Raw genomic sequence first — 23,681 nt, forward strand, 5'->3', positions numbered from 1 at the left:
AAACTGCTTTATTCCAGTTAACCATAGCAGAAATAAGTCCTAGATTTGTGTAACACTGTAGAGCGAATCCTAGCACATGATTTTTCTGTGATCTCCACTTTCTACATCTTACAACTTTCCCAACAGTCTCTTCCATCTCAGGTTATGTGGACATGAACACAAAAAATACCAAATTCTCTCAGATTTAGGAAAAGACAGGTTAAATATACTGTATATTTTTACCAAGAATCTTGGATATGAGAACCTAAACCAAGCATAGCATACAACTGGAGTTGTGAATTCATATATTCCATTCTTGGTATGGTACAACATCACAGATATTTCTGCATTTGTAATTCAGCATCAGTGAAAAAATGCAAAGCTAGGCAGCAGACTATATGTTTGGTGTTGACAGGCTTCTAGAAGAAGGTAGCCCCCTCTCCTATTCCTTACTGCCCCAAAACCCTTGCTCTACAACAGTCAGGTACGCTGCCAATGTACCAGAACAGAAAACAAGGATATGGAAAGTGATTCTGCCATTCTCGCCAGAAAGGAATGCTTTGCCCCAGAATCTTCCACAATGGCAAGACATCAGAGAGTGCACACACCAGCCCCAAAAGGATGCCAGCCTGCTCACAACCCTTGATCAAACTAGTCCCTCCAGTACAGACGTACTCTGTGTCCATGAGCTGGCATGTTTATCATCTGATGTTCTAGACATCACAGCAACTTAACTTTTTTTATGGCAAGTTGGGAAAAAAAATTTCCACCTCCTCTGCTTTCTGGTCAATGTTCAAATGTCCACGTATGCTGCATCAGTGATAAGATTTTGTGTCATTGAAATGACAGAACTATCAGGGACTGGGAACAACACACTGGCCTACACTAGTGGCCAAGTAACAAAAAAAGTAGGATTACTTAAAAAGTCTGAGAGGGAAACAAGTGACCTGCCTCCTACTCATATGTGCTTAGACTTATAGTCAAGGTATATTGTCATACAAACACCATCCCCACATACATACACGCTTTTAAAAACCACCTGTATGTTTAAAATGCTGTCCATTGTCCACAAGTTTCTTCCCAGGAAAGACTCATCTACTGGGCAGACATGTACAGATTGCACCATCATCACTCACTGCCAGGGCAACTATGAATAATGCCACACTTCATTTTTTCATATTTATTAAAGCAAATAAATATATAAATCACAGCTCCCATTCTGTTTTCTGTGATGGGCCATAAATTCCTCTGTCATCAATTGATTTATTTGTCATCAGCAACCTTGCTCTGACTTACATTCTCCCAGTGAGGATCCAGCAGTAACAAATCTATGCCATATGGAGAATTCACTTGTTTAGACGAGACGCAACTTGTCACCACCTCTATCATAAACATAATATACCTTTAAGCACAAAAGGACTGCAAACCTCAGCAATGAAGGGAGAGCCACAATCGGTTAAAGGCAGATCCTAGATAGGCAAATTAAAAGGGCTCCTTCCAGTTTCACTAAAAACAGTGAAGCAACATTTTAATGAAAGAGTGTTCGTTAGAATTGGAAACACTTAACATCCTGGTATGCAGCAATACCAGGGATACAATTAAAGCCTGCTGCAGCCTCTCGGTTTTCTACTCTTAAATGCAAATACATCAGTCCAGCATAAAGCCTGTTCCAAGCTTAGGAGACATTAGACCAGTGCAGTTACTCAACACCACTCCAGGACTGCCTTTCATGCACCAGGTGCCCTGTCAGCACAGGGTAAGTTGAAACAGCCTTTGGCACAGCTCTGAGGAAAAACAGGAGCTTCCTTTGCCTGACACAAAAAAGAGACCACAGCAGGATATAACACGGATGCAGACAAGTCCATCTGACCTGGTACAAATAACATGAAGGGGAACAGCCTCCCTTAACTGATGGAAGCCTAATGCATACGACACTACTAACATCCCAGACACCCAAAGTACAGCATATTCCGTAGTAGAAAAGCTTTAAGCAGTGAATTCAGTTGTGGCTGCCAAGGGTATGCAGGCTTACATAGGACCACAGTACACTAGTCCAAGGAAAGCACCATGCAGACATGCTATATACATCATCCTCTCTTGCTTTGCTACTATCAGGGGACCGTGGTGAAGTTCTCTGCTGAAAAGAGGGTTGTAGGAAAGGAGCTTCCCCATGAACAGAGAGGTGTTAGCAGGGGGCAAGGCTACTGGTCCAAGAAGGAATCGTAATGCATTGGAGGAGGAGTTAATTTGGGGTGGGGTATTCTGAGCCTATTATGCACTTTCAACCAGAAGGAAAGGATTCACTAGACCTAGGCAAAGCTGGCTTGCAATAAAGAGATACAAAATGAAAGGACCGTATTAAAGTGAGATGGGGAAAGGGATAGATGAATCAGAGTCCAAGGCAGCTACGGGAAACAATTTGTGGTGTGAAGGAACAGGATGGGGGAAAGGAGCAGCTGAAGATCACAATAAGTAGAAAAGTGTGAAGGCTTGCAAGAGGACACTCATCCTGCAGAAGACAGAAAACTGGTAAGTGAACACTATCCACAAAAGCGATCAGGAGATTCTTTGCTTCTATAGTCTTGATGATACGACAACTTCTTTGCAAATGTCTGAAGCAACAAAACTAGTAATTCCTCTACTGTCCAATCTTTGTGCTGAAACATAAACTTACTCTTTAGAGCTACCTCTACTTTCTCTTGTTCTTCTCTTTTTTCCTTCTTAAGCACCTTAGACAAACAAGAAATGGCTCAAAAGTGATGAGTTGGGAATTGTATTTAACCAAAGAGTCATTAAACATCGGTACACTGAACAATGCTCTTTGAAACACGGAGCCGTAATTATTTTCCTCCTTTGAATAAGTCACGGCAGATAAAGATGAAAGGCCTACTGCATTTTCAGGAAATTTATTACTACTTACTTAGTGCACAACTTAAGGTATTGAAAATGGCTAGAGTCAGGAAGTTTTAAAGCGTGTGCTCTCAAAAGCAGAGCCACTTAAAACTGCCTTTTGCACATTTCGGACTAAAATAAAAGTGTACTCCATGGGTTATTGATTTATTCTGGCCAACTGCAACTTTAGAGAACGTGTCTCATTATAAAATGCTCGTGGATGTTCTCCTAGTTCGTGGTTCATTTACAGATTATTATAGCACTGTTACTTCATACATCAGTGCTTCATAATAAACAAAAGTGTTGCCCTGGAGGGGCTTCAGTTTAATCGACATTTCTTCCAGTCACTGTCTGTTTGAAGATGGTGAGAAACTGCAGGAACTCCCTCAGGGACAACAGGCTTACAAGGGCACCCCATCAATTTTATGAAAGCCCACACATCAACTTGCCCATGTGAGGCCAAATGATGAGTTCTCCTCCCAGTAAGAGGACTTGTAAGGCTACAGTGTGTCTCATAACTTACCTATTTCTTTGAAAGCTAAGATTCACGAGGTAATTTCAAGCACACAAATCGCTGAAAGTGAAACATCCCATTTGACAGATGTCACACCACCAGCTCACGTTTGACCTGAGCTCCCAAACTGACTAGGTTTATGGTTCACAAATTCTTGAGATTATTCTCCAAAAGCAATTTTAAGCTTTTTCACTAATGTCAACACAGTGCAGGGTACTGCTGGAGATGAGGGAGTTTTAATGCTTTTTAGCTGGTAGGGATCGCCACTGAGAGCTACTGCACAGGTGCAGTCTGTGATTCCTGTTCCTGCATGCTGGGATACCAGGAGTGGCGCTGGCATGTGCCATCTGTCCTGAGCACAGCAGGGAGATAAGGCCCAGAGAGATTTTACCTAGGGTTATAAATTGTGGTGGGGACGGACCACATGTCCCCAAGGAAAAAGCCACCCCAGTTGACACGCTCTGTGATCTAGGGCAAGACATCTCTGTAAAATTAGAGCAAGAGACTCAATCTTTTGTTAAGTGTTTTTACAGCCTTAGACAACAGGCATTACATAAATATGAAGGATTCATTCTATAATTAACATATGCACTGTCCTATAAAAGCGCTTCACACCACTAAAAGCCTAAAGAGTGCACCTGGACAATTATTTTTACATCACTGCAGGGTTTTTAAATTTCACCCTGTTGAATTTCCAGTGAAAGCACTCCTCCCATACCCATTCTGTATTTAATTTTAGTTGTGGTTTAAGTGCTATTTCTAAGATGCAATAAATTTGAAAGTTAAGTGGCTATCTACCATACAACAGCATAATTCATGTAAAAAATAAATCCAAAAAAATTATAAATTCCAAATTACCCAGTTGGAAACCACAGTTGAAAACAGAACACAGGACACCCTCACAGGTCCCTGTAGATACGTGTTGCATTGGAGCCACAGCAAATAAGCATGTATTTTATGGAACAAAACAAACAGCAGCTTGTAATACACATCTCGGACAGCAAAGTCCCCAAACTCCTAATTTTCTCCCATGATCCAACTGCTGCAGCCAGCTCTAGCAGAGTTTAGACTGAAATACAAAAAAATGCATCAAAAGAAATAATGAAAACTAGCATCAAACTATAAAGTGATGAGGCCCTTGTTCTTCAAGCCTCTTTGGGAGCTTTCCCAAAGTACTCCCATGGCTGCTGGTCTGAAAGACAGGTGGTGTTTTTTTAACTGTTCACCTGCCTCACAGCCCTCTTTTAAATGCAGTTTAGCAAGAGTGGATACATGCAGGCCAGCTGCATAGTTGCCTAAGTTGTATTACATCCAAAATCACCTAGCAGTAGCATTCGAGAAAGTCAGGGGAAAACGCAGATTTTTATTCAAACCTCTCCACAGTTTTTATATCAATATACAGTTGACATGTGTGTGTGCACACCCAAAGCACTGCTGAAGGTGAGGGTTGGAAAGGTCTGAAGAGATTTCTGTCAAGCTCCTCGACAATGTAAACATAGGTACATGGGAGAGATCATATACTAAAACTGTGTACTCAAATAACAGCAGGAAAAGCAAATGCTTGTCCTAGAACACCACCAAGGAACTTCCAAGTGTCCTTTGTAGCTCCATTTAAGGGTCTGAAATTGAGCACCAGAAACGTGGCCACAGAAATCACCATTACATACATTCACTACGTCTGTGCCTTTTACATATACATCATCTCTAGCAACATACAAATGTCTTATATACATTAATTAACAACTTATTTTTGAAGAGCAGGAATGAGTGGAAAATTTCATAGAAATGCCTTCTCCCTATGCATCCACTTTTCTCATGAGTCCATATATCCGCTCTCACTCCACTACGGTTGGATTCAAATAGTTTAAACACAGCTTCCAGTGATGCCACATCATGTGCTAAGTGTTACATTGAGCAGCCAAAAGTAAAGGCATAAAGAAGAGGAGGAGAAGAAGGAAGAGATGCCACTTGGCCAGAAAATGAGCCAGGAATCAGATGCCAGCCAGGGAAACAAACTGACTTCTGCTGAAGAGGGCTGTGTTTTTTTATTAAAAGATTTAAAAAGCAGATTGTCTGGCTGAAAAATGAACAGGTGGTGACTCCACTTAAATTCTGTTTTGAAGCACAGCTCAGGTTCAAGAACAAATAGAAATGATTGCTGAACTGTAAAAACATAGCATCATCATCGTCATCAGTTATACCCATCTTCGCCTTATAGTTACACCCAGACATGGTGACACGGGGAAGTCTGCTGCGGCAGACAGATGTCTATAAAGAAAATCACAGACAATGACAGGTTGTGGCCTGATGCTAAATTTTACCAAGCTGGTTGCTTCATGAATTCAAATGGGCTTTAAAGAACATCTCTTTCCAAAACTCTTTGTATGTTTTTTCTTTACCAATAGCCAATGGAGGGAGGAAGGAGCGAGGGATGGGGGCTCAGTGGCTGTGCTTTTCTTTGAACAGGACAATGCTATGGATCTACAGTCAGATTAGCAGTGGGGGAATTAATTTCAAAGTAATGACCCAAATGTCCAAGAGTAAGATTTAAGCGTCTTGCCAAAATCTTCCATTTAAAAACTAAGATTCCATGCAAACTGGATCGACTAGAGGAGGTTTTTGTCTTTAAACATCAGTTTGACCAGTTATGAAATAGGTGCCTAATGCATTATTCAGGAGATATACAGGTTGAATAAATCATAGAATCATAGAATCTTCATGGTTGGAAAGGACCTTTGAGATCATCAAGTCCAACCATACACACACACAAAACAAAAAAAACAAACAAAACCAACCCCTACAATCTCTGCCACTAGAGCATGCCCTGAAGTGCCAAATCTAGACATTTCTTAAACACCTCTAGGGATGGTGACTCAACCACCTCCCTGGGCAGGCTGTTCCAGTGCCTGACCACTCTTTCAGTAAAGTAATTCTTCCTAATATCTAATCGAAACCTCCCCTGCCACAACTTCAGACCATTTCCTCTGGTCCTGTCTTTATTCACCTGGGAGAAGAGGCCAACACCCACCTCTCTATAACATCCCTTCAGGTAGTTGTAGAGGGCAATGAGGTCTCCCCTCAGCCTCCTCTTCTCCAAGCTAAACATGCCCAGCTCCCTCAGCCTCTCCTCATATGACCTGGTCTCCAGACCCCTCACCAGCCTGGTAGCTCTCCTCTGGACACGCTCCAGCACCTCAGTGTCCCTCCTGTACAGAGGGGCCCAGAACTGAACACAGTACTCGAGATGAGGCCTCACCAGTGCCGAGCACAGAGGCACGATCACTTCCCTACTCCTGCTGGCCACACTATTCCTGACACAAGCCAGAATGCTTTTGGCCTTCTTGGCCACCTGGGCACACTGCTGCCTCATGTGAAGCTGGCCGTCCACCAGCACCCCCAGGTCCTTTTCTGCTGGGCAGCTTTCCAGCCACTCTTCCCCAAGCCTGTAGCATTGCTTGGGGTTGTTGTGACCGAAATGCAGGACCTGGCACTTGGCCTTGTTAAACCTCATACAGCTGGCCTTGGCCCATCAATCCAGCCTGTCCAGGCCCCTCTGTAGAGCCTTCCTACCCTCAAGCAGATCAACACTCCCACCTAGTTTGGTGTCATTTGCAAACTTACTGAGGAACACTATGCATGACAGACCAGCAGGCACTGAGTCCTTCTAACCACCAAGGGTCACTGTTGATTCACTCAGATGAGGAAACAGTGGGGAAAGTACTTTTGATTATAATAACAAGAAACTGACTTTGTCTGAGAAGGCCCTCTAATCCCCGAGATGCCTGTCAAGGCTTGATGATGCTGTTCTGGGGGACTTCCATGGCAATAGCACTCCTGACTGCAGGACAGGATGCAGGTTGGTTGCAGCTGCCCTTCAATTACAAATTTCTCCACAATCATTTACATCTCACTTCAGAACAAAGTGTGCTAGAAAGATCCTTAACTTACACATGTCCACAGACACCACCAGCAACTTAGATATCTGACCTGTCATTCCCCATCAGCCATTAGCAAATCTCAACCTGGAATCTCTCTAGACTTTCATCTTTCTTTGCATGGGCTAAGGAGGTGGCACAGGACCCTCCTCTTTGTTGTCACAGATGAGGAAAATTCCCTATTTTTTTCTTGGGAATAGCCTTCTGTTGGTTTCTGACCTTTTTGCTTCTTTTAGGATAGCTCTCAAAGCTCTGTCCACTGCGCTAATATCAGCTGATTTCACTACTCAGGCTAACATTATCTTCCTACTTGTTCAAAGAATTGCTATCATGTCATCATCTTATTTAACAAAGGAGGAAAAAATGATTTTAAGCACCATTTTACACTATCTCAGGCCCTCTGTCTTCAAATGGCAGGGAGAGATAAAGAACTTCAGTGTTAACAAGACAATATGCTAACGTACAGACTAGGGTGCTGCATTACCTCAGAAGGCAGCAGCACATCTTAAGTACGTGTAGTATTTCAGGGTTTTTTTTCTTTTTAAAAAGGAACAGTGCGCAGCCAGAAACCACGCAAATATGACTGATTTACACACTCTGGAATAATCCAGCTGCTACACTGCAGCTTCGCACCTGCAACCCCATGATGCAGTCTGCAGAGGCTCTGCAAATGTTCATTAGGCTTTAGGATATCTCACACCTATAAAAAGTCCAGCTGCAGTGAGCTCACACCAGGCTGGGGAACTGGGGAGGATGCTCTGCAACCGCAGCTCCAGGTTGAGCCATACCAGGGTCTCAACACTGCAAAGGCGAGAGAAGCGTATGGGGGTACTCAGAGCTCTCACTGCTGTCAGTAAGACAGCATGTCAACCAGGGAAAGAAGTCAAACACCAGATATGGAGAGAGACAGGCAGATGAATGAAGACACAAGCATTTTTAAAAGCTTCTACAGGGCAGCGAGGACTGGGGGAAAAGCAAACTAAGATTTAAGAATAAATGGGGGCGCAGGAAATTGCAACTGTCTGGGCAAAGGCAGGGAAACTGATAGGAAAATACTGTATTTGATGGGGCCAGGAGACAAACTGTAGTTTGAAGGAACACAAAAGTTGTGAAGTGATCAAGGGCACAGGGACTGAAACAGAACTAAAGGGAAGGGGCCTGACACTGGCTGTAGCGCCACACTGGGAAGAGACAGGCTTGGAACAAGAATAATCTAGAAAGACAGGCAAAAGAGGTTGCTCTTGGGAAAACAGGCACATGCATAAATCCTGCACTCCAGTGAATATCTACCTCCTGACCAGGGTGAATTGCTTCCTGAATGTTATTGCTTCTCTGCTGTCAACAAACTCGCGTGAAACCAACCTGCTGGCAAAGAGCTCTCAGTTATATAAAGATGAAGAAATGACAGAATTTGTGTCTTATACTTCTGCTGATGTGAAGTCACTCATGTGGGCCTCCATCTCCACCAGAAGACAAGCGGCTACTTAGCTGCGGATAAAAGCAGGCAGCATCAGCCTTTAGGAAACCCGCTGCAGGAATTGGTGTTAGTGTAAATGCAGCCACCTGGGATTGTGTCAGTCAATCAGAAAGATTGGCTGGATGAATATTCAAAGCCCAACACTCAGAGGACAAGAGGTAACCAAGCCTCTTTTGCTGTACGTCTTTAGAAGGAATATGAAGGCAGCAAGCTATCTTTAACTCTTAAAATTAAATTACACATTAATTAATCACATTAAATATCCCCTGCAGATTTTAGCTATATCTTACATCACTTATTTGCATCTCTGTTGAAATAGGGGACAACTCACTTATGGGCACAAAAATCCCATTTACCCAAGATCAGCATGATAGCACCTTCATTTGAGATCATCCCTTACAAAAAGGTGCAGCACATTAACACTGGAGCTTCAGCACACAGCAAGTCCCTGCCCTTCACACATTCGTGTGCTTCCTTAATGCCAAGATCCTCTATGGCCATTAATGGGAATGCTCATGAGAGGAAACCAGACCCATGAGTATGGATCGTATTGAGGCTTAGCTGAGGAAAATAAGGATGAGTCCTGGGGAGCCTGGGCCAAGCAACAGCATGATAAAACAAATACAGAAGTACAGTCTTGAAGATCAGTCCCTAATGCAGACTCACACCTGCAGTGTAAGTATTGAAACATTCGTCTCCAAAGAAAGACAGCTGGCTACAACCTCATGTCCAGAAATGGAGCGAGGAGCTCTGGGTCAGCAGGCCTTCCCTCCTCTCAACTCCTGCTGTGGCATGTGGTCTGCAAACTCCTTCTCTGGGATTCAGAGTTGCTCAGTAACAAAACAGTGCTTGAAAAGCAGCTCTGAGCCTGACAGTTCAGCATAAACCTTCCTTTAGGAAACGACAAAATAAAATACAGGCAAGAAAAGAGAAAAGGCTTAATTAATTTGTATCCATATACTAACGGCAGATGATTAGCACCACGTAACAGTACAAGAAAGGCAGAATATTTCTGACCTTCTGACAAGGTTGTAGTTGACCTCAAGCACAACAGACCTAAGTAAAGGAAGGGATAAATATTACTGTGGTTGTTACCACAAAGACTTGAAAGGCCGTAGTCAGCAGCACAGCAATACCCTGAAACATATGCTACTGAGGGACTGTCACCATAAAAGTTTCAGCAGTAAATATTGTCTCTGCAGTAGCAGAAAAAGAAGATGTTTTGTGTTCACCGTCCAAATTGAATAAAAAAAAACAACCAACAAATATCTTTTGTTAGGCTACATACATATACACACAAACACGCACATACTTAAATCTTTCATCAATTGGGAATGTTTCCAGCTTTTGATGCTGTGTCTTGAATTAACATTGCAGTTTCTCTCTCTCTGAGTTACCCCAAAGCTCTAACAGATTGTGCAGCGCTTGTATTAGCACCCACCTGGAATGAACAGAAGGGAAAGGTGGTGAGGGAAAGATGGCAAGGAGCATAGCAAGCCCACAGTGGTTTAGGTAATAACATAGAAAACAACTGAGGCCATTTGACTCTCTCACCAACTGTTGCCATTCAGCTTTAGCACAAGACTGAACTAAATTCTGCTTTCGCAGATATGAACATGCAACTCTTCATCTTCACTGTGAATGGTTCACATGCACAGGAAAACAAAATTGAGCCCAGTGATACAGAACAGCTGTGCCAGCCACTCAAAGAAAACACCTGGCCACATAGTGCTGAAAGATACATTTGAAAAACATATCCACCATCATCCATCCAGTCCCATACTGCCTCAGCTGATCAACTGGTCTGTAAGTGCCACGAGTTGGTTCTCAAAACACATCTGAAAACAGAAGATCAATGAAAATACAGGGTTGGTCAGCTTCTGCCTCTGCACCAACATTCATCAGCTGAAGCAAGTAAACACATGCCAGTCATTTTGTATAATAGAGTCACCTTAACAAAGCTTTGTCAGAGTATCCATGTCTCTTGCTATCAAAATAAATACTGACAGTCTGAACGCCCTTTATATAGCTACAGAGACATGAGCCTCTGACAGTATTTGATTCTGCTCATATTATCTCTTAAGCTTATTTTGGATTTTGCAACACATCTACACAAGAAATGCAAGTACCTGGCAACATTATCAGCTGTTCTGATGGACACTACCTTGCTGCTTTCTATGGAGGGAAGGGAGGAAGTGAAGAAGTCCCAGAAGTGACATTTGCTTTAAGTGTCTGCAGCAGTACGGCAATCTTCCTGATAAAAACCAGTAAAATGTGCATCTACTTGGAAGAATGCAGGCTCAAGTCTCCACCTCCCACTGCAGACTACTTATAAAATTATGGTCCAGCATTTATTTATTTATTTGTAGTAATATGAGAGTGCTGAAACAGAAATGAATGGAAGAGTTCTACGTAACTTTGAGATCAGAAAAGCATTTTCTACGGTTCCAGGAAAACAAAAACAAAACAAAGAAACAAACAAATAAAAAAAAGGCAAACCAAAACCCAACCTACACATACCAGACTCCAGCCATACACCCTTCACTGCTTCTGTGTAATTTTGTATAAACATTCCGGTGGTGTTTAGGCAGTAGTTCACCAACTTGAACACAAAAAACTGCTGGTTGTCCAGAAAAACAGAACACAAACAGCATCTCTTTGCTATTCTGTTCCAGCATGTCTGCATCTTGTCTTTCCTTCTGTAAGATGCTTCTCCAGAGTAAATCAAACTCCAAGCTCCATTCAGCTCATAAACCTTCCACAAGATGATCAGCAAAGGCTTACGCATAACATGAGCCATCTTAACTAGTGGATCATGCCTGCTTTAGGACCACAATATCCCTAACGCATCTCCAGGTGATTAAGGTAAAGAAATTAGGAAGAGCCTCTTACTGAAATCCCTGTGAGAAACAAACGTATTGACCGCTCATTCATTTATTCAGGGCCCTATGATGCAGACACATGCTCTTTCTAAATAAAATGATCGCCAGATCTGTTCATGAAGGCCTTGTATCAGCCATTGCAAACTGATAACTCTAAGCCATTTAAAGGTAAAATGCATCTGAACAAGCGAAATATGAGCATAAAATCTGCTGCCTGCTAAGCACAAGCCCCTGCTTCCCCAGAACAGTGTTTAGTGTTGCTTGAGGCAATACCTGTGCACACCAAGGTGGGAAAATGTCTATGCTTACTGAGTGCCTGTCAGAAAAAACTTACGGCTGGTTATCTCCTGGGCCAAATTCTGATTCGGAGAACTACAAAGCGAAAGTGATCAGCCAATATCCCAGAAGATCTGTGAATGAGAGAGATGATTATAAGTCCAGATAGACCCGGGGGAGCCATGTAAATGTATTACAAGCACCAAAATTTATATTAATGCCTGGAGCTGACAAGGTCTCTCTTCTTATTTAATTGCCCACTCATGACTAAGTTAAGTGAGTTCATATGGGACCATGAGGTAAAAATGAGTAGCTCTGTCTAGCCTCAACACTGAATGCAACACAACACTAATATAAAGAGCGAATCTCCTAAGCACAGATCACTATATTATCAAGCATCCACTGACAGCTAAAATAATTCAATTTAGGGCGGAAATACACCTTGCAGTGTATACGCTAATCTGGCGACGATCTTGCTAAGAAATTTGCTACTGAAACCTCTTCCTCTCCTCTCCTGAGTAATGCAGTCTTGTGCTACTTAACATTTGTTTAAAATGCTGCTGTAGAGATTCCTCCCCAACTTAAAGCTACAATCATAATAACTCCTATGACTCTCTCACTCGTTCTCAGCTACTTGTTTTAACACTTCCTGGGTCCTTCCTGGCTTATCACCACACTTACCCTCTATCACACACTGATCTCTCAGCTCCACTATATACAAATCAGACCATATCATTCAGCTGCAAAGCTCTTCAGGAACCGGGTTTGTCCTCTTTTCTCCCCTGGCAGTGTCTGTGCATATGAATACCTGTTAAAAATCCTCATGGCCTCCTCCTGGCATCAGAGATGTCATCAGGTAGAAAGGCAAAAAGTAACCACAAACAGCAACCTGTGAGTTGTTGGGTATCTATATCTATATATAGCGTACTCTTTTGCCATGTTTTCCCCGTTCTCTTGTCTTCTTCATATACATTTATTGCCTCTGACTTGACTGCAAGTTCTTTAGGGCAAGGACTCCTTGATAATAAACCTTTGTAATACATTATTGATGTCCATGTGGGCTTCTAGGCACAACTGTGATACAAATCCTAAATGACAGTGGTAAGACAACTACTGGCATGAGCTTAAAAGCCAAGCTGAGGCCTTTAGAAAAGTGTGGCCTCAGTGATAAATTTAGGTTTTTAAATAACCCATAGTCCCAAAGCACTCAAGTGACTCATCTATACCAATTAATTTATTCTTACAACACCTAGGCTAGACAGGAAAATTTAAGCTCCCTCACTTAATGACTTTGGGACACTGAAGGATGCGCAAAGAGAGGGACTGAATGCAAGATCTGCAGCCTTTGATCTTAACCACAAGATTATATTTTCTCCCTTTGGGACCTACAGCCTGACTCCTGATCTCAAGTCACCCAACGTCATGCTTAACAGACTCTCCTGATAATTAAGACGTGGTATGAACAAGCTGCTTCCAAAGAGCAACATCACTTCTTACACTTATGAAACAAGGTCAAAAAAAGCTGGAATAAGCAAGTGTTACCCTGTGCAATCCAAAAGGAATAATGCATTTAAAATGTGTGTTACTTAAATCATAAAAGGCAAGTCTGAGCAAAATACTCAGATACAAAATATACATGTAATACTGGGAGAGAGGGAGGAAAGAAAGATCAAATCTGAAATATTTATTTTCATCTTTAAAGCACATTAACTCTCTTCCTGACACAGCAAAAAAGAAATGACCCTCTTAATTTATCCTCACAGCACAATATTAAATAGCGAAGTTTTAGCTCTGCTATACAGATGAAAAATTGACATATATTGACTTAACATAAAAGAGTGAAACATCCAGCGAATCAAACAGCCCATCTGGCTGAGTACTTTTTGAACCTATGTAACAAGATGAAAAAGCAAATAACCACTGAAACAACACATTGGGGAAATTCTGTATCAGAACAGCCAAGAACATTGTGCAAAGGATGGGCAGCCTCGACCCTCAGCCCTTGGCCAAAGACTTAGAGCTGGGTCCAGCTGCCACTCGCCCATAGACCTGACCCAAGTCAACCATTTAGAGAGTCCTATTTCTCAAAGGAGTATAGTGATATTTCCTTTCTGTCTTGCCCATCTAGAAGCTAAATTCTTCAACATCACTTACAGTGTTGGTAGGGAGCACAGTGCAATGAGATCCTGAGCAGGAATGAGGCCATAAAGCCATGTCATGACAAGCATGATAACACCTTTAAGTCAAAGTGGCAGTAGAATCACCCCGTTCTCACAACTACGTACATGCATAATTACAGTTTGCAGTGCATTTGTACAATCCAGGTGGCTGCCCAAACATCTTAGGGTTAATTATAAGCACTGCATTGACACAGCCTTGCCTATACTCCCATGAAGACCGTGTATGAGTGCTATGAAATGCTAAGGCACTTTTCAAGAGGAAAATGGCATTTGCAGTGAGCAAGCACGGGCAATATGGAAGTAGTTGCTATAATCAGGCATCTTGTAACTGTTCCTAGAGAACTGTGCCTCTAGTAATAAGAGCCAGCAACTGCATGTAACTTGCTGAATGCTATTTAGCAATACACTTCTAACAGAAGTTACCTGAACAAGTTTCAAGAAACACAATGAAGTCATTTATTATAAGCAGGCTCTTCACAGTGCAGAGTTAGAGATTAGAAATCATGAGTATTTACTCAAAAAAAATCATAATTCTGCATGACTGTGTAACAGGCAACAACTGCCTGGTATATGTATTTATGATACAGTGTAACATTGTTGCCAACACAGAATACATACACTTAGAAAAGAAACAGCTGCAAAAAATTACAAGGGTCATGAATCCTCTTCAGCATATATGACTGCAGCCAGAGAAATTTCCACAAGTTACTGAAGAGACACCTGTGCCAGGCAGGAGAGGAGCACAGGCACGCTCACCCAGCCAAGACCCTTGTCCACAGACCTGCGATGTACACCTAGACAGTCTTTGGAAACCACCACCTTTTTGCAGGGCACATTAAGCCACATCAGTAAAGACACAGCCACACCGACACCATGATGGGACCTCCAAATCCTGCACTACTTCAGCCAGTGTCAGCTTAGATTTGTGCCACAGTTTTGGATGCAGAACTCGTGGTTCAGCCTTAATAAAATTGTGCGCTAATTCTGTCATTTCCTCGAACACAATGAACACTCTGGAAAAGGAAAAAGAACTCAAACATAAAATAGAGCTCCCTTTTACTGTCAAAATCCATGTGAAAAAATGAACTCTGGGATATAGAGGCTACACCAGCCTCCTCTCTTCCAGAGAGAGTCAGCTGGTACCACAGGGCTAAAATGACTTAAGTTCAAAACCAACATGAATTATAAGAAACAATAGACTTAGTTTTATTTTTTTTCTAGCATTTAGGCACTAAAGGCATTGAAATGGTTAATCTTGCGTGAAAGGGACTCCTCCCGGAAAGCTCCAGAGTACTTGACTACACAGAAATAATATCCAGAGATTTTTTTTTTTTTTGTAAGTATAGTCTAGCAGGGCTGAAAACTGCCATTGTAGAGGAGGGCCTCTTTGAAGAGGCTTCAGACTCTTAACTCTGCCATGCTGCTGAGGAAGTGAATGGAATTGGGGCACTTGAGTAGGTGGTTCATTTTCATTTATTTCTAAACCAGATATCATTTCTGCCTCCTCCCAACTTACACATACTGCATTTGGACTCCATAGTGAAGGAACAAAGCCCAATAGAATGGGAAAGAGAAAAAAAGATGTGTGAGAAACTGTGAGATAAAGTGAGAAACTGTTCTTTAAAGCAAAGCCTAAACCAACCCAAACAAAATCACTTCTTAAAGCGCCTCAAAAACAAAGGGCTCCAACTTAGAAAAGAAAGCAAAACCTTGAATGATTCAAACGAAATCCTCATCTGGGCAAAGTTCACTGCGGTTTTGTCAATGACAGCAACAGGGTCAGGATTAGTTTCTCTATGTGTTGAAATACACTAACCCTTATTGGGATGCTCTTCATTGTAAGGATTCCAGTTAGCTCTGTGGAAATCTAATCTAAATTCTGCCTCTGTGCATCACAGTAGCAACAGCAACAACAGAAAAACGCAGCATTTCAAAAGATCCACAACTCATCAGAACAAGCATTTCTGCTGAAATCTTAGTGTTTAATAAAAGCAAACCAATGTTGAGAGTATTTAAAAAAAAAAAATACAGGATACTAGTCATTCCACCCCACAACTTTTCCATAAGGAAGAGGTTTTTGCTCATTTTTCATTTTTAAATTACTTTATTTTAAATTCCACACTTTTTTTCTGCATATTACATTTACACTTCAGATGTCAGAATCTAAATTAAATATTTTGGGTTTGAATTTGAAACAAAGAAATACATACTGCAAGTTAAATATCTCCCTACACATACATGTGAGGCTACAGAGCTTTCCTTTGTGGAGTCTTTCAATCCAAGTTTTACTCCGAGTCAGCAGGAAGCAGAATCCTTAAAAAAATTCCAAATGCTGAAAGAAACTGGCCTTCCACCCTCCACATGGCTACTTCCACATCTCTTTGCATAAAGGTAATTACAGAGAAATTCCTCAAATCCATAATTTAAAGATGATTTTTTTTTTTAACTAATGGTACAGCTGAACTCACACAGACAACACTACAAAGACACTTCATACTGAAGAGTAGCATCCAAGGCTCAGAAGATGGAGTGTTCAGTTTCCTAGAGTTGAGCAGCCCATGAAAGCTCCAAGGGGAAATGCCACATTTAACAAAATAAACAAAGCTGGCAACTGCAAAATAAGAATGCTTCACATTCGAGAAGAAAAATTTAAATAAAAAACCAACCAACCAAACCGTAAAGTTAATCAACTAAATTTAAGGGTTTGTGTTACATTGCAATTGGTCTGTCTCAGAGATGACTGTTTCCATCAGCTGTATGTAGAGTAATTAGGACTGCAGCTAGTAACGAGCATCCCAGCAGCTGTCGCTTTGTCCAGATACGCATTGTATAAATGCCCACAGAGAAACACGGCAGTGTTATCACAAGCTGCCTGTCTGAAAACACCACACCTACGCAGTCCCTGCTCCCATTCAGACATGGGTTATAGCCACACAGATTGACAAGTAACCTCAGGAGACAGCACAAAATAGCACAACGTGTTGGCAGTCAGCAAAGCTACAGCTACAGCCAGTCCAAAGTAAACATCCCTTAAACATACACAAACATGGGTGTTGAGTCCTTTCGCACTGTTTTTTGTTATCCTAACAAATCCACATCTATGAGGCTGCTCGATTTTATTTTTTTATATATAAATACATATATATTCTTAGATTAAATAACTGAAGAGACAAGGAAAGGCATTGTGGGAACAATCTAACATGAGACCTTGAAAGCTGGAATTCAATTCACTGTGCTTATCACTGTGTTTTTATGATTAATAAATTTAGTGTGGTGAAAACTCGTTAATCACCTTTTCAACAACTTTCCTCACTAACCCTTAATACATGGAACTAATCACTTTTTCTCAGTATATGAGCTTTAGTCATAGAAAATACATATTTATACAAACTATTAATTAATCCCTTCTTGACATCTACTATACCTGAAACATCTGGCGTTTTTCCCTCTTAATCAACACAGTTCCCACAGGCTTGGTGTTTTAAACACAGTTATTTTAAATAACTCCAATTGTCAACACGAAATCATGTTTTGTGCCTTTAGATGGCTGCAAATATAATTACTAGAGACAATCCATCAATTGCTAACGCCTGAACATGTCTATTGAGACACAGAGGCTCAGAGAGGACATGTATTCCTCTGCTCCTTGCCATCTTCAGCATACCTATACTCATCTGCAGGACTGTTACAAAAGAGCACAGCAGACTGCTTGAAAGCCATTGTGGGATATGAAGTCATCCGCTTTATACAGCTCTCAGTAGGCAGCATGCATACAGAGTAAGCAAGAAGAATCTTCTCCTTCCTACTGCTTGTCAGGAAATAAACTCCTGATAAAGGAATCACATGCTATAAGAATAACTTTTATTTTATCCTCTATTACCAGAGATCAAGGACTAAGGGAAGAAGGATGAATATTTTTTTCCCTCCAGAGAAAAGGTTCCATATAGGTCTGGGAACTGCTACCACAGTTCACAAGAGAATCTAGTGTATAGCTTTTTATACATTGCCAGTCCAGTGTTTCAAGCAGACCTCAGCCCCTGAACTGGGCTAATCCAACTTTTTTCCAGTTCAAGGTGCAAAGCAGGTAAGGCAACCAGACTTGAGAAATGCTGAGGAAGTCTGGTATCCAAAGGGCTATTAAAAATAAATAAATAAATAAAAAATTAAAAAGCTGCACATTTCCAAAATGGCCTGGGACTTTCAGGGCTGCCAACTTCAACCCCAAGATACTCTGGTGTAAGAGCAGTGGCTCACCAAGCAACCAGCAAACAGGTACGGCAACAGGAGGACAATTGGAGAAAAGGCAGGGCTGGGAGCTGCCAACTGCAAAAGCAGGTCAGTTGCTAGAATAAAAGGTAGATATGGTCCCAGAGCAGAGAGGTTAGGAACTATATGATGTTGGCTCTGTGCCCACAGGTGGTGTGGATCAGCCAGACCCCTGCATTTGCGTGAATGCTAGCAGGGTGCTCGGCAGCTGCAATACCCAGAGTCTGTAGTAGAAACAGGAGTGCTCTCTACCTCTTGCTTTCATAGGCAAAAATTCTCCCACATAGTATAAAGCTGCAGTGCTTTCTAAAGCTCCCTCTGTGGAGACCCTGGTGTTGGCTTTTCCATTACACACAACAAAAAGTGTTTTCTCACCTCTGACACTGAAATGAGTCCTATTTCTAAAACAGCTGTCTTGCACCATTTATCACTTAAGAGAAAGCCCTGAATAAATGGAGAGTACATTGACCTATGGCTAAGAAAAATGTTGCTAAGACACACAGCTTAATTGCATCTGTCAAAATTGCATTCGTGCTCACTACACCTGATGAATCATCACCACACACTTTCTGACTGCCAGACTGAACTCTTTAAGGACAACAGAAGTCTTGGAATTCAGCCATCTAGAAATCTTTAAAGAAAAGTCTACAAACAATAACGAATGTATTACATAGTTCTCCATGCAGGTATCTTGGATAAATTCCATGTCATGGCACTAAAATCATTGTGCTTACAGTCTTCCTGAAGTTTCACAGAAGGGTCTTATCACTTCCTCTTCCCACCCTTCAAACATGTATTGTATCATCCGAAATGGTTATCACAGCCCCCCGCCCCAACTACATTTCAGCTAGAAGATAAGCAAATTTTACTGGCTTGTATTTATTTTGTTTCAGGTTACATTAATACTTGCAGTATGTGATCAGTGATTTCATCAGCAGGATTAGGAAATATACAACATACCATTTTAGAAATAAACTACACCAGTCACTTCATGCTGAACTTTCTTGCAAAAAAAAGCCAACTTAATGTTTAAAATATGGCAATTCTATGAATCTTGTAATGGTGTTGCAATGGGAGTTTTGCAAACCTAGAGCTCGGAATAAGGAAAATCATACATGTATTTGTCACAGCTGCTTTGACTAAATGTTTTAATCAAAATTGGAGATACACTTATCACAGCAGAACTCCAGATTACTTCTCTAAGCATGATTTGGTTTTCCAGGTACAGCTTTGTAAGCAGGACGCCACCAAAAAAAGCGTACCAGAATACACTGAAGCAGCAGGGACTTCTGCTAAGATTAAAATCAAATTTCTTCCAGTTCTTTCATCATTTTTTCTTCTCTCTTCAGTCTCATCAAGGTTTGCCTACAGTCTTTCAGAGTCTACATCAATATGTAGACCTGGGCTATACAAACCCCAAATCCCTGTATAATGTCTCCTCCTGGCATTCCACCTTAGCTTAAAGGCAGGTTCGGTCTACAAGTTTCCAGGGGTTTATGTGAAATGCAATTACATTTCCATGAAGGTGAAGGAGTGTTTTACGTTCCACTAGAAATATCTTACAACGTGCGGGAATTATTCAATTCTCTTCAACCAGATCTTGGCCAAGCTACACTTTATTACTGGTTTGACTGCTTTCAAGTATCCTGCTTCTGCAATAAGCCACTTCATACAGCATGTTGACATGGTTTACATGTTAAGTAAGGCTCTAACCTTTATTTTTAAAGTGTCCTTGTACTCTTGATTGAGGAAAAATTTCTTTCCTTAAGAATCAATTTGCATCAGTTCTGCTCTTTTACTGATGAAAAAAAATCATCTGTGTGAGGAAGAAGTGAATTTACAGCCACAGCTCCTTCTCTTTCACAACAGCGTAAGACTCTTCATTTCTTCCCGAGAAAGCCACTTGATTGACAAGTTCCTAAAACTCATATTCCACCTACAGCAGGTAATACTTTGCTCTACCAGTTGTAATAACAGTGATTGCACGTACGGAAAGACCTCCAATATTCAGGTTAATATCCTGATCAAAGAACTCTGCTTTGGTTCATTGCATATGACTAGGAAAAGTCATTGATTCTTCTGTATACCAGTCTCTGTAAAACCGGAGATACTGATGTTAACCTCCTCATAAGAAAGTCGAAAGTTTTCTTAAGTATTTAGAAATTGCTGGATGGCAGATGCTAAATATTTTCAGTAGGATTTCACACCAGCAAGATTTTAATTACTGCAGGTTGAGACAGCGATGTATATACCTCAGGGTTGAAGTTGTGCTACACTAGGTTTTTTTTGCAGACACACATACAAAGACGGCAGATCATCTCTGCTTCTCTATGCAAGAGAGAGGAGAGTGACCCCATATGAGATTGATCACCATGAAGTACTCAAACAAATTATATCATGCTCATAGCAATGCATTGAGCTAAGCTACTTTCATGGGTCTTATGGCTAACGCTAACCTTTGCAAAAGCAGAATGCTTTAGGTATGTCAATCAAGAAGATAAACTCTCTCATAGAGTGAGCCTATAACTACTATATATCAAGATGCACTTTCATTTGGTTAATCCCGCACAGGTGCCCTATCAAACTAAACAAACATCCAGTGTACTGGACAAGCTGGTAAAACCTCCCTCAATGCTACTGCAACTTCCCAGGCTTCTTTCACCTTGCTATCAAGGTATCTAGATGCTGTCTCTGCATGGACCTCGTTTGGAAGACTTAACTGCTCCTTAAACCTTTCTTCAAAGTGATCCTTAAGTTTTACATTTAGTTAAGCAGCTTCACTTCAGACTTACTCTCAGCTGTAGTTGTTCTGTTTAGTACGTACTTTATTCTTCATGTTACACTGACACAAGAATTTTTCACTTGAGCTCAAGGTCTGGTTGTGGGAGAATCAAATTTTGTGCAACTTTTGAAATGAAGAGTCAGAAACTGAGCCGAAGGACCCCTCCGGGTCAAATTATACCTGTGTCACACAGGGTACTAACTCAGCTCCTGAAGTTCTGGTCTTGGCAGCAGGCACCTTCCTCCTCTCATATGCATGCAAGCAGGCTGGTCTAAGTTGCCTCATGCATAATAATGTATTGATCCCTGCCTCAGACTTTTTGCCACCACAGGAGACATGATGTAAGCACCTAAGAAGTCACTGTCTGGCACCTCTGATTTTATTACAAAATGGCTTGGATCAAGGAAGCCATCAAATTGGCTAATAAAGATTCTGAGCTGTGCAGCATAAACCATGAAAATGGTCACTTTATGAGAGCAACGATCATCTCCAGGCTAGACTGCTCCAGCCTCAGGAACTTGTTTCCTAGGCGCTGATATAAATTGGGATTCTATCTTTTGCCCCACAACTTCCCCAAAGCTGCCCCACATGACAGCAGAGCAGCAAACCCCATCGTGTGCTATTTGCTTACATTAGTGAAAATCCTCCTTGCCAAGGCAGCAGCTACCAAAAGCTTTCACAGATGCTGCTGGTGCAGGATTACTAAAACAATTCCTGAACAATACCCTTAATGAGGAATGGTGAGACTTAATTAAAGCATAAAATAATTAAAAAGCAATTAAGAGCAGCAATAAGAAGTTTCTGATCATTTTCCCCTACATTTAAAATGTAAGATATGGGGGAGGGGATTGTCCAATCTCCATGGTTTTCAAATGGCTTTTAGGAAACGAAAGAACAAAGAAAATATTAGACAAAGATGTGTAATAAAGGTTTCAACAAAGCAATCAAATTATGGACTGATATAAAAGAGATAAATCCACATGTTTCTCATGCAAATAAAAATACCTATCTCACTTATCTCAGTATATAAATGAAACATAGTAAGTCCTGGGATACAAACGCATAAACGCCCTGCCCGTTGCTTTCAAACAATCCCTTATTCCCTTGACACTCATTTTCATGGCCTGGGCTCACGGCATTTCCAAAACATGATTATTTCAAAGGAAATGTGTAGCTGGAGTGGGAAACATTCTCTAACCTTGAAGAAACACCTTGAGAGCAATTCAGTTTGAGATGATTCTTTCCTCCTTTTCAGGAGAAGCGAAAAGGGAGTGAACAATACTTTCTATTAAATTTTATAGCAATAACTCAGCACAACACTTTTATTGTTACAATGAACAATCATTGAAAAACAGATCCTCTCAGTTTCATTACATTAAAAAGGAAATTTTGATGAAAATAAAATACTTTTCTTTAACTCCTGAAAAATGGGAGGGGTTTTGGTTTGTAGGTGGGTTTTGGCATGGGTTTTTTGTTGGTTTGTTTTTTATTTTTTTTTTTAGTTTGGGTTTGGTTTGGTTTTTTTGTGGTGCAAGTCGTTTTGTTTCTTTTTTAATAAACACAGCTCTGCCTACTACTTAAGCACTGAGATATCGGAAACAGCAATTCATTTGTAGGAACAAGCGTATGCCAGGCCTTTCCAGCCACATAGCTCAGGTTGCTTTGCTCTGTATTCCATCCTTGCTCCTGAAGCGTATGTGGTAGAGCGCATAATGGTACTTACAAAGTGAGCATGTGAGAGGAGGGTAGAGGACATCCTAATTGCTCTTGCTCCCTGACCCCATCATTGACTAATACCTCAAATAATATATGTTCACTGAAACCAAAGACAGGAATATTTTTTCCTTAATGAGCCTGCCAAGCAGGCAACTCCTTGTCCACCTTCTCCTTCCACAGAGCAAGAGGAGCCTGCACTGATGATGCAGCTCTCCTGACAGTGATGATCTGCATCATCCCCAGGTATGATTAGCCAGGTTTACGTTTGCACCTTTTTGTGGAATGGGGCAAGCCAAACGCAATTCTAGTAGAAGAGGAAAATCGCAAGACAGGCTTGCCAGCCACCAAAACAAAGGACAAGAGAATTTTGCTAAAATAATTAATTAAAAGCCTGAATTGTGACATATTTGTATTTTCCTGCGATTTACTCAGATTACAAAACTCAAGACAGTCAGCATCTCTCCCTTCCTACCTTCACAGGCATCAAGCACCAACTGGTACAGAACATGATTTGTTCAACACAACACTACCTCTAACACAAACAATAAAAGACATGTGCTCTGAATATGAATCTGTGATAGGCAGAGCTAAAGATGGAAAAAGAAAGAAGATGCTTATTAAGTTTATGAAATTGATTATTTTTCTCACACTGGCTTTGAATACAAGTAGGAAAGAAATAAAAGCAAGCAAAACATGCACCTGTAAAACAGTTTACGTTCACAGTGAACAAACACCTAGATTTTTAGCTGAAAGAAACCAGAGAAAGGAAACCATCCTGGGAA

General features: G+C 41.1%; 1 protein-coding gene across 18 annotated transcripts in view; it reads right to left on the reverse strand.

Moving 5' to 3' along the window:
• TSPAN4 (tetraspanin 4) overlaps window positions 1-23,681 on the reverse strand; it is a 460,958-nt gene that overhangs the window by 332,269 nt on the left and 105,008 nt on the right. For 6 of the 18 annotated variants that reach the window (XM_054198972.1, XM_054198970.1, XM_054198975.1 and 3 more), the window contains one exon: window positions 12,014-12,089. The exons of 11 other annotated variants lie outside the window; for them this stretch is intronic. The gene's annotated coding sequence lies outside the window, so the exon portion shown is untranslated. Of the gene's footprint in view, window positions 1-12,013; window positions 12,090-12,636; window positions 14,588-23,681 lie in introns of those variants that run through there. One more of the 18 variants, XM_054198976.1, reaches the window with a different exon arrangement.

This window comes from Rissa tridactyla, chromosome 4, assembly GCF_028500815.1.
Source record: "Rissa tridactyla isolate bRisTri1 chromosome 4, bRisTri1.patW.cur.20221130, whole genome shotgun sequence".
In the NCBI taxonomy this organism is placed as follows: Eukaryota; Metazoa; Chordata; class Aves; order Charadriiformes; family Laridae; genus Rissa; species Rissa tridactyla.